Consider the following 14490-nt stretch of genomic DNA (forward strand, 5'->3'; position numbering starts at 1 on the left):
TCTTTGAACCTTACAGGTGCGAGGTCAATGACCGCGGTAGACGCGTCACAGCTACTGCACTGCACAACGCACACGGAAAATGTCGCTAAAAATGCATCGCTAGGGCCGAAGTCCCAACAAACTAGTAGCTTTTAAAACATAGAATATGAGTACTAAAAGATGACTAAAGCATGTTTACTAGGCTTTAGTACCGTGAGCTCGGAAATACTAGCTTATTATGAACTTAGGTTTTTAGATTAGACGAAGTTAGTAGGTACCTAAAACCGTGAGCGTAACTGGTAACAAGGGTCGTTTCCTAGGGGTACAGACGAAATAGGGGTATTTACGATCCACTGAAGCCGAGTCCAAAGTCTGTCCGAATTCAGTGTAAAATCAGCTCTATAGAAACTTAAATACGGTATTTAGGTTCCTGAATTCAGTCAAGACACAGAATATTATATAAAAGTACCGGAGTCAAGACACACAAGTTAGGAACCTCAATTTAGAATCCTGAATGTCAGGGACTGACTTTAAAATCCGGAAAATCGAAAGTTGAATTTTGATCATGCATTGAGGACTTAATGCATGCAGCATGGAATCTGAAACCAGTACCTGTCCTAAATTTAGCCTCCCATTTTCAAGATTATAACATTTGTAAGCCTGAAAATCGGAGGCTGAGTTTTCATTCATCATCATCCTTTAAGAATACTACACCTAGGATCCTATTTAAGGGTCCCATATTCTCCCTCACATTTTCAGGATTTTTGTATGACAGGAAGCAACATTTTGATTTTTGGGACCTAAATTCAGCAAATTAAATAAGTGTCCTTGATGCAAGATCCTAAATTCAGGGTTCGACATTCGGGATATTAAAAATCCTTTCCTATTTTATGCTTACTATTAAGTTTGCAGTGCCTCATCGCTCATCGTGTTACAAATATCTAGTATAGTTATTAATTATTAACTTATTAGATACTTATTAGTTTTGCACTACCAACTAATATATATTCTGTGGCACTACTGACTCACTAGTAACTAGATTAACTTCACGGCTACATTAACGTTTATAACGCGAACGTTTTGAATCAGACGACTGACGAGTAGGGTTAAAAAAATACGGATTTCCCTAATCTACAGATTAACATATAAGTACCTACCTCTATAAATTGAGAGAATAATCACAAAAATCTTTATACGCCGGAAAATCCACGATTTGAGTCATGTACTCGTTCTGCTGGTCTTCTTTGTGCAGGTTACCACGGGGTTTCAAGAGTAGCTCTGTTGCAGTTGTGGGCTTAAATGGAGTTCTCATGATGGTACCTAACGGTTTAAATCAGTGCAGTTTTAACACGTTTTACGATTGCCAATTGCCATCAATATTACCACCAGTTTACTAAGGTGGTAATATTGATGGTAACAAAATATATTTGACCTAGTCACATTACGTACATTAAGGTTTTTGCAATTTCGAAGCTGAATAGATTTCCCATTCGTAGGTAAAATAAGCTTTTGTGTAGCCATTTTAAACCATTTTCTCAGGATTTTTAGTTTTCCTTTCCTATCTGCCAGAAAATTCTGAACATATTTATCAATGTTCTGAATTTTCAGGCAGATATGTTCATGAGAACATTGCTATTTGCTATCAGCTAAATTTTAAAAAGGTCGATGAACCCGAAACTGAAGCATGTCCTGAAATCATGGAGTTCCTTTCCTAGTCCCAGTATACTGCCAGTGCAAGTACGTACCAATGAAATCTCGTCAAATTCATACTAAATTATCATAGTACTTAACGAACATATATTAAAACATTTTTATTATTACACCGTTTCATTTAACCCTAAAAAAATGAGGAAACTAAACCACATTACCTAATGGTTAAAACATAATGAAAATGTCATTTGATAGCCGTATCTAGTATCACTTTCGCTGAGTACTGTGTACATACAGCATACTATCTTGATTCTCATTTCTCGCAGTCAGTACCCGCGCCTCGAACTTGTCGGGTGTGTAGTGTTGTGAAGTGATTGGAACTTGCAGGTTAGTGGAAATCGGGATTGTTTAACGGTACTTATTGTTCTTCTATGATTATTGGTTATTAATTCGAGAAACGTTAGCTCGATTGTAAAATAAAGAGAGTGCGGTTCATTTTGATCTGAATGTAAACAAAGCTTAGCGGTTAAAATGCTACCAATTTAAAGTACATTATTAACCGCAGAATATAGACATACTATAGCACATTTTACTCGAGTTTCTTTGTTTACATTCAGTTTTAAATGACTTAAAACGGTATATTAGCAGCTCAGTATGTAGTAATAATATGTACCTACTACATAGTATGTACAGAAACATAGATGATGAATGGAGAAGTCTTGTCCGCTGACCGTGTTAAATCCATTTCATCCATGATGAAGCGGAGTAGTCTGACCTCAAAAGGTATAGCGCATTTTTTTTTAAATAGCGGTCTCTCTCTAGTGAGGGAACTAAAGCATTGTTTTGCGAATGCGGTGAATTATTGTCAACGTACGTAACTATCGACGTAATTCTTTAATTTTAGACATTCAATCAAAATAGTAGTCAGCCTCATGAATATAAAAAAAATTAAACTACCTACATTGCTGTTTTTCGCATATCTGTTTTAAAGATTTATTTCTATTCACCTTCCTATTTTTACAAATCTAAGTAGGTGGTAGATACTCTTACCCCGAGAAGGTTCTTCGTCAGGAAGGTATAAAGGAGTAACCTTAAAAATTTGAAGGTTTCTAATCTTCTATGGTCCTAGTCAGATATTTAGTCACATCGGTCTTTGTCACCTTAATAAAAGGTTAATTTAAATGACAAAGGCCATGTCACCTTATTGTTGGAAAAACGGAAAACCCCCTTTTACCATTTTCTCTTTGTTAAGTGTGACTCAAAAATTAAACAGTTCTTCTTTGTAAACGTAATGCCTACTTTAATATCTACTTATTACTTACCTATTTATAAAACTAATCCCATCAAAAACATCCTGTAAAAGAACCAAGTCTCGCAAGTCAGTTTTTATACCGTAAAAATTTATGAGATCCATGCAATACCAAGTCGGTTAATTTATAATACCTAGGGGCCCTTCTGTCTCAAGTTACGAGTAGTACGTAAGTTATTATCATATCAATATTCAATATTAAAAATCTTTTACATTTTAAATAAATAGATCGACTTGGACATCACATGATTAGATTGTTTAGTATAATTATACTATACAGTATCACAAAGCACTACATGCCTGCATCAATCGCATGGAGCGCAATAGACTAAACAATCTAATAATATTATAATAATTATGTATATATTGTAAGATACATGTTTTCATGCGATGTCCAAGTCGATCTATTTATTTAATATTGATATGATAATAACTTACGTACTAACTTGAGACAGAAGGTCCCCTAGGTAGGGACTGAATAAATTACACGCGAGCGAAGCCGCGGGCAAAAGCTAGTGCTTCATATATATATATATATATATATATATATATATATATATATATATATATATATATATATATATATATATATATATACCTACCTACAACTATTAGATGGTTTTTTTTTTTTTATATGAAATAAGGGGGCAAACGAGCAAACGGGTCACCTGATGGAAAGCAACTTCCGTCGCCCATGGACACTCGCAGCATCAGAAGAGCTGAGGGTGCGTTGCCGGCCTTTTAAGAGGGAATAGGGTAATAGGGGAGGGTAGGGATGGGAAGGGGAGGGAATAGGGGAGGGTAGGGAAGGAAATAGGGTAGGGGATTGGGCCTCCGGTAAACTCACTCACTCGGCGAAACACAGCGCAAGCGCTGTTTCACGCCGGTTTTCTGTGAGAACGTGGTATTTCTCCGGTCGAGCCGGCCCATTCGTGCCGAAGCATGGCTCTCCCACGTTAAACCGGTACAATGATTCATAAATTGCCATTAATGTAACTTTGTAATCTTATACATGTATAGATATGGGATTACAAAGTTATTCACAAAGTTAGAGAAAGAAGAAGAAAACTGGGCAGTTATTATAAAATGTTTATTAGGTTTTCCCTTAATTAAGACACTAAACACTAGCTAGATATCTCTCTACCGACGATAAACCGGAGATATTGATGGTACGGGTACAATTATTCATAAACCGCAAATGTAACTTTGTAATCCTATACATTTATATGGGATTACAAAGTTATTTACGAAGTTAGTGTATCTAGAAAACTGGACAGAAATTTTGAAATATTTGAATTTTTCCTTGATTTAGACACTAAACACTAATTATATTCTAAGTTTGAAGGTTCTATGACTGCTAGAGGTGCCTTAGACTTTTGGTGATCGGTCAGTCAGTCAGTCAGTGACAAAATTAAGAAACTTTAACAAGTTACAGCTCTTAAACTACTCGTTCAAATTGAATAAAATTTTAAATATACCGTGTTTATACAATGCTTGCTTAACAACTAAAAATTCAGGCTTGTTGGTTTATCCACAACGAAGTTATAGGGGGTCAAAAAGAGCCTGAATTGGTTCGAGAAAAGTATGGTACGGCCGTGCCGCTTTTTTGCTCGACTTGGCGGGGGCACTGCCGTGCCCCCAGATAACATTTTCTTTCAAATTCCCTTATTCATTCATTCATTCATTCATATTTACGATACTTCCACGATTCCTAAAAACAGTAATAATTGAACTCAAAATGCTTAATTGTAATAAAGATACTATCTCGTTAGTAAAAACCGATGGGAAGTTTTGATAGGGATCATGGGAAGTGGAACAAAAGGAAGGAAATGAATCTTCGTTTTTGTGACCATAGAAACGAACTTTAACTATAATGAATAGAAATGAAGTTTGTGAAATGAGAGGGAAATTAGGAAGTGATCGATTACTTCCTAATTTCCCTCTCATATCACATTAAGGATTCGAATCCTTAATAGGTATTTTTTGATTTCTTGATATACTTATTAAGCAATATCTAATTTTCTTGTTCTAAGTTCTTAATTCAAACATAGTTTTTGAGTGAAATCCACTTGCACGGTTTTAGGATAAAGTTAACCCTGATTTAAAAATGAAATAAAAATGGAAGGACATTCCCAGGGGTTTTTAACTAGAACAGCGCAAGTAAGCCTAAGAGATATACTAAAACTTTTTACATGAAAAACTACAAAGTTACTTTTTCAACTTTTGGTAAAAAAACTCCATATTCGCAAACAATAAAGTCTTGCAAAAGGCAGGCCTTAAAAGATGCTAATAAATGCCACTTGTTTTGCCACTACATAATATTTAGTCACAAAGCAGGTGGAAATTATTACATGGACTTATTGCTACTCCGTCATTTCTTATTCTCCGCGATCTACTTCGTACGCAAGTGAAAAGAGGCAGCTGTACTGATATGGTAATGAAATATCTTTGTGATCGGGTCCCGTTTTTACCCTTTGGGTAATGGCGGCTCTCGACATAGGCGAACGCGTTGGCCAACGCGTCTGCAGACGCGTTATGGCGGCTCTCGACAAATGCCGGCTCTCGACATAGGCGAACGCGTTGGCCAACGCGTCTGCAGACGCGTTGGCCCAATGTGTAGAACGGGCGTTCGCGCGTTGGCCGTAGGTATTTAGACGTTGGCCAACGCGCGAACGCCCGTTCTACACATTGGGCCAACGCGTCTGCAGACGCGTTGGCAGTGCGCTTGCAACGGCGTTTGTGAGTAATCCACACATAGGAAGGTCGTTCAGTATGCTTTGGATCGCGCCAATGTGCGGACGGATTCAAAATGGATGTTTAGTCGCTAACAGCTGCAGCTGTTTATTTATTCACAGCTTATAATTATTTTGTAAATGTGGACAAGAAAAAGTTTTTAAAGAGTATTCTCGAAATAAATAAATAAAAGGCGAGAAAACGTAACAAACAAAGAAATAAACTCACTTTTACATAATATTTTATAATATTAAAATAATATAAGTAATTATTTTATTACCTACTTATTATTTATTAAATTATTACATACAAAAATTATTACATATTATAATAATTATCATAATTATAACTCCGGGCAAACTGATCGCGCGGCCTATGTGTGGATGGAGCGCGAAGCTTGCGACAAATGTCCTTTGATCTTTTGCCGATATTTCCGACCCGCGCGGCAAGCTCGCAGACGCGTCGGCCAACGTCTAAATACCTACGGCCAACGCGCGAACGCCCGTTCTACACATTGGGCCAACGCGTCTGCAGACGCGTTGGCCGTTCTACGAACTTCCGTTCTACACATTGGGCCAACGCGTCTGCAGACGCGTTGGCCAACGCGTTCTGGCGGCTCTCGACATATGGCGGCTCTCGACATAGGCGAACGCGTTGGCCAACGCGTCTGCAGACGCGTTGGCCCAATGTGTAGAACGGGCGTTCGCGCGTTGGCCGTAGGTATTTAGACGTTGGCCAACGCGCGAACGCCCGTTCTACACATTGGGCCAACGCGTCTGCAGACGCGTTGGCCAACGCGTTCGCCTATGTCGAGAGCCGCCAATAGGCGAACGCGTTGGCCAACGCGTCTGCAGACGCGTTGGCAGTGCGCTTGCAACGGCGTTTGTGAGTAATCCACACATAGGAAGGTCGTTCAGTATGCTTTGGATCGCGCCAATGTGCGGACGGATTCAAAATGGATGTTTAGTCGCTAACAGCTGCAGCTGTTTATTTATTCACAGCTTATAATTATATTGTAAATGTGGACAAGAAAAAGTTTTTAAAGAGTATTCTCGAAATAAATAAATAAAAGGCGAGAAAACGTAACAAACAAAGAAATAAACTCACTTTTACATAATATTTTATAATATTAAAATAATATAAGTAATTATTTTATTACCTACTTATTATTTATTAAATTATTACATACAAAAATTATTACATATTATAATAATTATCATAATTATAACTCCGGGCAAACTGATCGCGCGGCCTATGTGTGGATGGAGCACGAAGCTTGCGACAAATGTCCTTTGATCTTTTGCCGACATTTCCGACCCGCGCGGCAAGCTCGCAGACGCGTCGGCCAACGTCTAAATACCTACGGCCAACGCGCGAACGCCCGTTCTACACATTGGGCCAACGCGTCTGCAGACGCGTTGGCCGTTCTACGAACTTCCGTTCTACACATTGGGCCAACGCGTCTGCAGACGCGTTGGCCAACGCGTTCTGGCGGCTCTCGACATATGCCGGCTCTTGATATAGGCGAACGCGTTGGCCAACGCGTCTGCAGACGCGTTGGCAGTGCGCTTGCAACGGCGTTTGTGAGTAATCCACACATAGGAAGGTCGTTCAGTATGCTTTGGATCGCGCCAATGTGCGGACGGATTCAAAATGGATGTTGAGTCGCTAACAGCTGCAGCTGTATATTTATTCACAGCTTATAATTACTTTGTAAATGTGGACAAGAAAAAGTTTTAAAAGGGTATTCTCGAATTAAATAAGTAAAAGGCGAGAAAACGTAACAAACAAAGAAATAAACTCACTTTTACATATTTTATACCTAATATTAAAATAATTTAATTTTTTTATTACTTATTATTTATTATATATAAAAATTATTATCTACTTATTACTTATTATAATTATCATGATTAATAATTAATAATATATATTTATTATTTATTAAATATTTAATTTATTTTGTTCTTAGTATATTTTGTTGTTATAGCGACAACAGATATAGGTACATTATCTGCGAAAATTTCAGAAATCTAGCTAAGTATAGCGGTTCTTGAGATACAGCCTGGAGACAGACAGACGGACAGACAGATGGACAGACAGACAGACGGACAGACAGAAATGCAGACAGACGTTGAAGTCTTAGTAATAGGGTCCCGTTTTTACCCGTTGGGTACGGAACCCTAAAAACATCGTGAGGAAAATAGAATGTCCAATAACCTTATTTTTTTTTTGCAACTTTTGATACGATTTTTGGTTCCACAGGCAGTTTTTACTCTGATAGGGTCTATACAGACGGACCGCATTTCAACTGCAATCCAACCGCAAATTGCAGTTCAAGTGCAGTTTGAATGCAGTTGACATGACTGAAATAAAACTGCAAACCAAATGCGCAGTAGGATTGCAGTTCAGTTGCAGTTGGCGTGCAGTCGTGTGAACCGCATACCGACTGCATCCAAACTGCACTGCTACTGATTCCATGCGCGGGAGAGTGGAGCGTGCGGGTGGGTGGGATAGTGCATTTTGGATGCAGTCGGTATGAAGTTCACACGACTGCAGTCAACTGCAATCCGACTGCGCGTTCGGTTTGCAGTTCTATTGCAGTCGTGTCAACTGCGTTCAAACTGCACTTCAACTGCAATTTGCGGTTGGATTGCAGTTGAAATGCGGTCCGTCTGTATAGACCCATAGGGCCCAATAAATTTAAATGTTTTCTCGATACTCATATTGTTCGCCATTTCGTCAAGTTAGATGTTAATTCGCCACAAGAAGGAAACGTGCACTCTTCATCGCCGCTCCGGGCGAACTGATCGCGCGGCCTATGTGTGGATGGAGCGCGAAGCTTGCGACAAATGTCCTTTGATCTTTTGCCGGCATTTCCGACCCGCGCGGCAAGGTCGCAGATGCGTCGGCCAACGTCTAAATACCTACGGCCAACGCGCGAACGCCCGTTCTACACATTGGGCCAACGCGTCTGCAGACGCGTTGGCCAACGCGTTCGCCTATATCAAGAGCCGGCAATAGGCGAACGCGTTGGCCAACGCGTCTGCAGACGCGTTGGCAGTGCGCTTGCAACGGCGTTTGTGAGTAATCCACACATAGGAAGGTCGTTCAGTATGCTTTGGATCGCGCCAATGTGCGGACGGATTCAAAATGGATGTTTAGTCGCTAACAGCTGCAGCTGTTTATTTATTCACAGCTTATAATTATTTTGTAAATGTGGACAAGAAAAAGTTTTTAAAGAGTATTCTCGAAATAAATAAATAAAAGGCGAGAAAACGTAACAAACAAAGAAATAAACTCACTTTTACATAATATTTTATAATATTAAAATAATATAAGTAATTATTTTATTACCTACTTATTATTTATTAAATTATTACATACAAAAATTATTACATATTATAATAATTATCATAATTATAACTCCGGGCAAACTGATCGCGCGGCCTATGTGTGGATGGAGCGCGAAGCTTGCGACAAATGTCCTTTGATCTTTTGCCGATATTTCCGACCCGCGCGGCAAGCTCGCAGACGCGTCGGCCAACGTCTAAATACCTACGGCCAACGCGCGAACGCCCGTTCTACACATTGGGCCAACGCGTCTGCAGACGCGTTGGCCGTTCTACGAACTTCCGTTCTACACATTGGGCCAACGCGTCTGCAGACGCGTTGGCCAACGCGTTCTGGCGGCTCTCGACATAGGCGAACGCGTTGGCCAACGCGTCTGCAGACGCGTTGGCAGTGCGCTTGCAACGGCGTTTGTGAGTAATCCACACATAGGAAGGTCGTTCAGTATGCTTTGGATCGCGCCAATGTGCGGACGGATTCAAAATGGATGTTTAGTCGCTAACAGCTGCAGCTGTTTATTTATTCACAGCTTATAATTATTTTGTAAATGTGGACAAGAAAAAGTTTTTAAAGAGTATTCTCGAAATAAATAAATAAAAGGCGAGAAAACGTAACAAACAAAGAAATAAACTCACTTTTACATAATATTTTATAATATTAAAATAATATAAGTAATTATTTTATTACCTACTTATTATTTATTAAATTATTACATACAAAAATTATTACATATTATAATAATTATCATAATTATAACTCCGGGCAAACTGATCGCGCGGCCTATGTGTGGATGGAGCACGAAGCTTGCGACAAATGTCCTTTGATCTTTTGCCGACATTTCCGACCCGCGCGGCAAGCTCGCAGACGCGTCGGCCAACGTCTAAATACCTACGGCCAACGCGCGAACGCCCGTTCTACACATTGGGCCAACGCGTCTGCAGACGCGTTGGCCCAATGTGTAGAACGGGCGTTCGCGCGTTGGCCGTAGGTATTTAGACGTTGGCCGTTCTACGAACTCCCGTTCTACACATTGGGCCAACGCGTCTGCAGACGCGTTGGCCAACGCGTTCTGGCGGCTCTCGACATAGGCGAACGCGTTGGCCAACGCGTCTGCAGACGCGTTGGCAGTGCGCTTGCAACGGCGTTTGTGAGTAATCCACACATAGGAAGGTCGTTCAGTATGCTTTGGATCGCGCCAATGTGCGGACGGATTCAAAATGGATGTTTAGTCGCTAACAGCTGCAGCTGTTTATTTATTCACAGCTTATAATTATTTTGTAAATGTGGACAAGAAAAAGTTTTTAAAGAGTATTCTCGAAATAAATAAATAAAAGGCGAGAAAACGTAACAAACAAAGAAATAAACTCACTTTTACATAATATTTTATAATATTAAAATAATATAAGTAATTATTTTATTACCTACTTATTATTTATTAAATTATTACATACAAAAATTATTACATATTATAATAATTATCATAATTATAACTCCGGGCAAACTGATCGCGCGGCCTATGTGTGGATGGAGCACGAAGCTTGCGACAAATGTCCTTTGATCTTTTGCCGACATTTCCGACCCGCGCGGCAAGCTCGCAGACGCGTCGGCCAACGTCTAAATACCTACGGCCAACGCGCGAACGCCCGTTCTACACATTGGGCCAACGCGTCTGCAGACGCGTTGGCCAACGCGTTCGCCTATGTCGAGAGCCGGTCGAGAGCCACCATAAGGGAAAAGGGGAAAATTATTCATCTTTATTATTATGCTATGCTGACACGGACGAAGTCGCGGGCAACAGCAAGTAGAAAATAAATTCTTGCAATATCGTATTGTTTTCTAAGGTGTTACATTAATTTATAAAATAAAAATAAAGCCTTTGAAAAAAAATAGCAACAAAGTTATTTTTAAAACGTCTGATAAAAGTTTTTGTCATTGAAAAGTGTCTTGCACTAGGTATTACAATAATCTACAAATTAATAAATATTAGCCATGATAAAATAAGTAAAGTAAGACTAATTTTTAGTCAACTTTCTTACCTGGTACCTGACCGTGTCACACGTAGAGCTCCACAATTCATTTTCATCCATGAGAGAGTAAGTTTATGTCTTATCCTTCTGGGATATAACAGGTCTATTATGTCAGTCAATATTTCCAACATATTGGATTTTGGTCGGATTCGCGACCTCTGCTCCGACCTTTGTGTAAAATCCCCATTTCTGTGTATTTCTCGACGGTTCTTTACCACATTAACACCTCTAGAAACATTTAGAAATAAACAAGGTAATGCGAATTTAACTACAAACTGTCTTTCACGCTTTCCACTAATTGGTTTAGATAACGGAAGCGTTTTTATGCGATGCATTGCGTGTCTGGTACTGTGACCGACAGTCTAACGAGCTTCCTAGCGAGCAATGTAAATTGTTTTTATAGCGGATGCAGACGTCAATCGCAACATTCCGTGACTACGGGTTCCCATAACTTTTCACGGTTATGTAACGTATGGTACTAACGTCATGTAGTTAGAGTTTATACCGAGTCACGAATCTTTAATAATAAATGCGAAAATCCGTCTGTCTGTTACCTGTCCTAGCTTAAAACCTCCGAGAAGAGAGCGTGTTCCCTCTTAAAAGGCCGGCAACGCACCTGCAATTCTTCTAGTACTACGACGAAACGAGGGAACGAAACGAGGGACCACCTGATAGGAAGTAATTACCGTCGCCAGTGGGCACTCGTAGAAGTGTCCACTGGCGACGGTAGTTGCTTCCTATCAGGTGACACGTTTGCTCGTTTGCACCTAAAATATAAAAAACGTTGAAACGAACTTACATATCGAAATAAAGGTTGGAGCTTCTAAAAAAATTACCAGTAACACCGACGCGACGTTCCTCAAAATGACCGTTTATTTTTTACCGGACAGGCCTCGAAAATACCGGACTGTGCGATTAAATACCGAACATCTGGCAACCCTAGTATGCATAATCTAGCTATACTTACATATTTCGTTCTAAATATATGCCTAAACTAACCCAAAGGATACTTGAACACTTTATTCAGAACATATTATTTTCCTACAAAATAAATATGAATCATGAATCGTTTCAATCGGATAAATACGGTAAATATAAAAGTGGCATCATTTCAGTTGAACAAGTGTATATATTTTAATTAATTAATGTTATTGAGGATGTTGTTTTTGTTCCTTGACCTATACAATGTTTGTAGGTCACGATCTTCATGGAAAATGTAGGAGGATAGGTACATCATACAAAGCAATGAACCTAATGCTTTGTAATGTAATTGAAAGGAGAAAAATCAATTGGCAATCAGGTTAATAGAATTCCTGCTACAAATGTACCAGATTTTAAGACATGTTAACCTTAACCTTCATTTGTGAGAACGTGTAAAGCCAAAACAAGCTTATTTTCTATGAAAACAGAGGGGTTTTTTTTTTAAATTAATGTGTCTGTATGTCAGTGGTACCGTAGCTCCTTAAGCCTTAAGGGATAATTGGTAGGGCACAATGATCCTTGCACATCTCGATTCTCGAGAATATTGGATAGCCCATAGCTTTTCTGGGGTCAGCACCTGCCAAATTGTCTGAGTGGTCCAGTGATTTCAGTATAGTTTGGTACTACTAATATATGTATATTCTGTGGTATAGTTCATCATTAATAATAATAATATAATATAATAATAATATATCTATGGACGCTTCACACCACGTCAGTCTGGCCCCGTGCTAAGTACCTAAAGGACATGTGTTACAAGTACCAGACAACGGAAATATTATATTTAATACTTTTATACTATACATATATTTAAGATTTTTATTATATCATACACATATTTAATACACATCCAGACCCGGGAACATTGAAAACTTTTTGTTCCGTCGGCGGGATTCGAACCCGCGACCCCCGGCTTGAGCTACCAACGCGCTCACCACTGAGCCACAGAGGTCGTCATCGTCAGCTCGCTCCCCGCTTTACAGCTACGTTTCTTAACATTCTTTAAATCACGTGAGACCACCGTGACGGTTCTTCCAGAGTAATCTGTGATCTAGATGTGACCGCTTATGTATGTAAAGTGTTCCTGCGGCCGATACGTGGGGACAATTGTGCTATATATAGATGGTAATTGGCTTGACACCTCGACTGCCATCATCATATTCCCAACATATTCCATACCATCAAACGATCTAATGCTGGTACCACCGATCTTCATAGGATCCTAAGAAGAAAAGAGATTGGAAGTATGATACAACCCTTTTTAACCGACTTCCAAAAAACGAGGAGGTTATATGTTCGGCTGTGGATATATATATTTTTTTTCTTTCAGAAAAAAGCGACTTGAGTGGCAAGTTGATGTTACAATATATAATGTATTATTATTCTAGATATTATGATATAATGATTTAAATTAAGATTGAAGTTAGAATAAATTAGTTCATATGACTTCGTCATTTTCATAGGAGGTACGCAATTATTTCTGTGATTGAGGAATTTGAATAAACTTTTTTGAACTTTAAGTATTGAAATATTTTTTGAAAAATATTGCGTACTTGTAAGTTGTGATTGCTTTGTTCGCACATTGTTTTCTTTCTAATTATCTAATATCACATTTTGCTTAAAAACTAAAGTCTTGATCTGAAAAACTCAAGAAAACATTAAAATGTGCCTATCAAGTTTTCTTATCTGAGTGTTTCATAACACTGTCTCTGGTAGTTAAGTCATTTATTTTATAAACACTTCAGCAAAAAACTTATTCGTTAGGCGAATGCAGGAAATGCAGAGAAAATTGCTCATAATTCTCATAAGACACTTTCTTATTTGGTTCAAAAACTCAGCGACTGCGAAGAGAAATCGGCAGTCGGCACGCTGTGCAAGCCAATATTAAGACAATAAAAACTAATGAACTTTATAAATAATTAATATTATATATTATACTAGATGTCCCGCGCGGCTTCGCCCGCGTAAATTAGGAATTTTACAGAAACCTTACATTTTCCCATAAAAAATATTTTCCCCGTTTTTCCCGCATTTTCCTGAGTTTCTTCGGTCGTATTAGTCTTAGCGTGATAATATATTATATAATATAGCCTATAGTCTTACTCGATAAATGATCAATCTAACACTGAGATAAGTTTTTAAATCAGACCTACAGGTCTGGTTTAAAAACTTATCCAGTCAGGTTCCTGAGATTGACGCGTTCAAGCAAACATACTCTTCAATGTTATTATATTAGGTAGGTATAGATTTTTTTTATCTATGGACGCTTCACACCACGTCAGTCTGGCCCCGTGGTAAGTACCTGATGGACTTGTGTTACAGGTACCAGACAACGGAAATATATTTAATACTTTTATACTATACATATATTTAAGATTTTTATTATATGATACACATATTTAATACACATCCATGACCCAGGAACTTTGAAAACTTTTTGTTCCGTCGGCGGGATTTGAA

The 14490-nt window shown here is 38.7% G+C and overlaps 1 protein-coding gene across 4 annotated transcripts in view; it reads left to right on the forward strand.

Moving 5' to 3' along the window:
- Positions 1–1941: 1941 nt before the first annotated feature.
- Positions 1942–14490, forward strand: part of LOC121734823 — a 52273-nt gene continuing 39724 nt past the window's right edge. The window contains exon 1 of one of the 4 annotated variants that reach the window (XM_042125444.1): positions 1942–2016. The gene's annotated coding sequence lies outside the window, so the exon portion shown is untranslated. Of the gene's footprint in view, positions 2044–13262; positions 13275–14490 lie in introns of those variants that run through there. The other 3 variants (XM_042125447.1, XM_042125445.1, XM_042125446.1) reach the window with 3 other exon arrangements.

This window comes from Aricia agestis, chromosome 16 (genome assembly GCF_905147365.1).
Source record: "Aricia agestis chromosome 16, ilAriAges1.1, whole genome shotgun sequence".
NCBI classification, from domain to species: domain Eukaryota; kingdom Metazoa; phylum Arthropoda; class Insecta; order Lepidoptera; family Lycaenidae; genus Aricia; species Aricia agestis.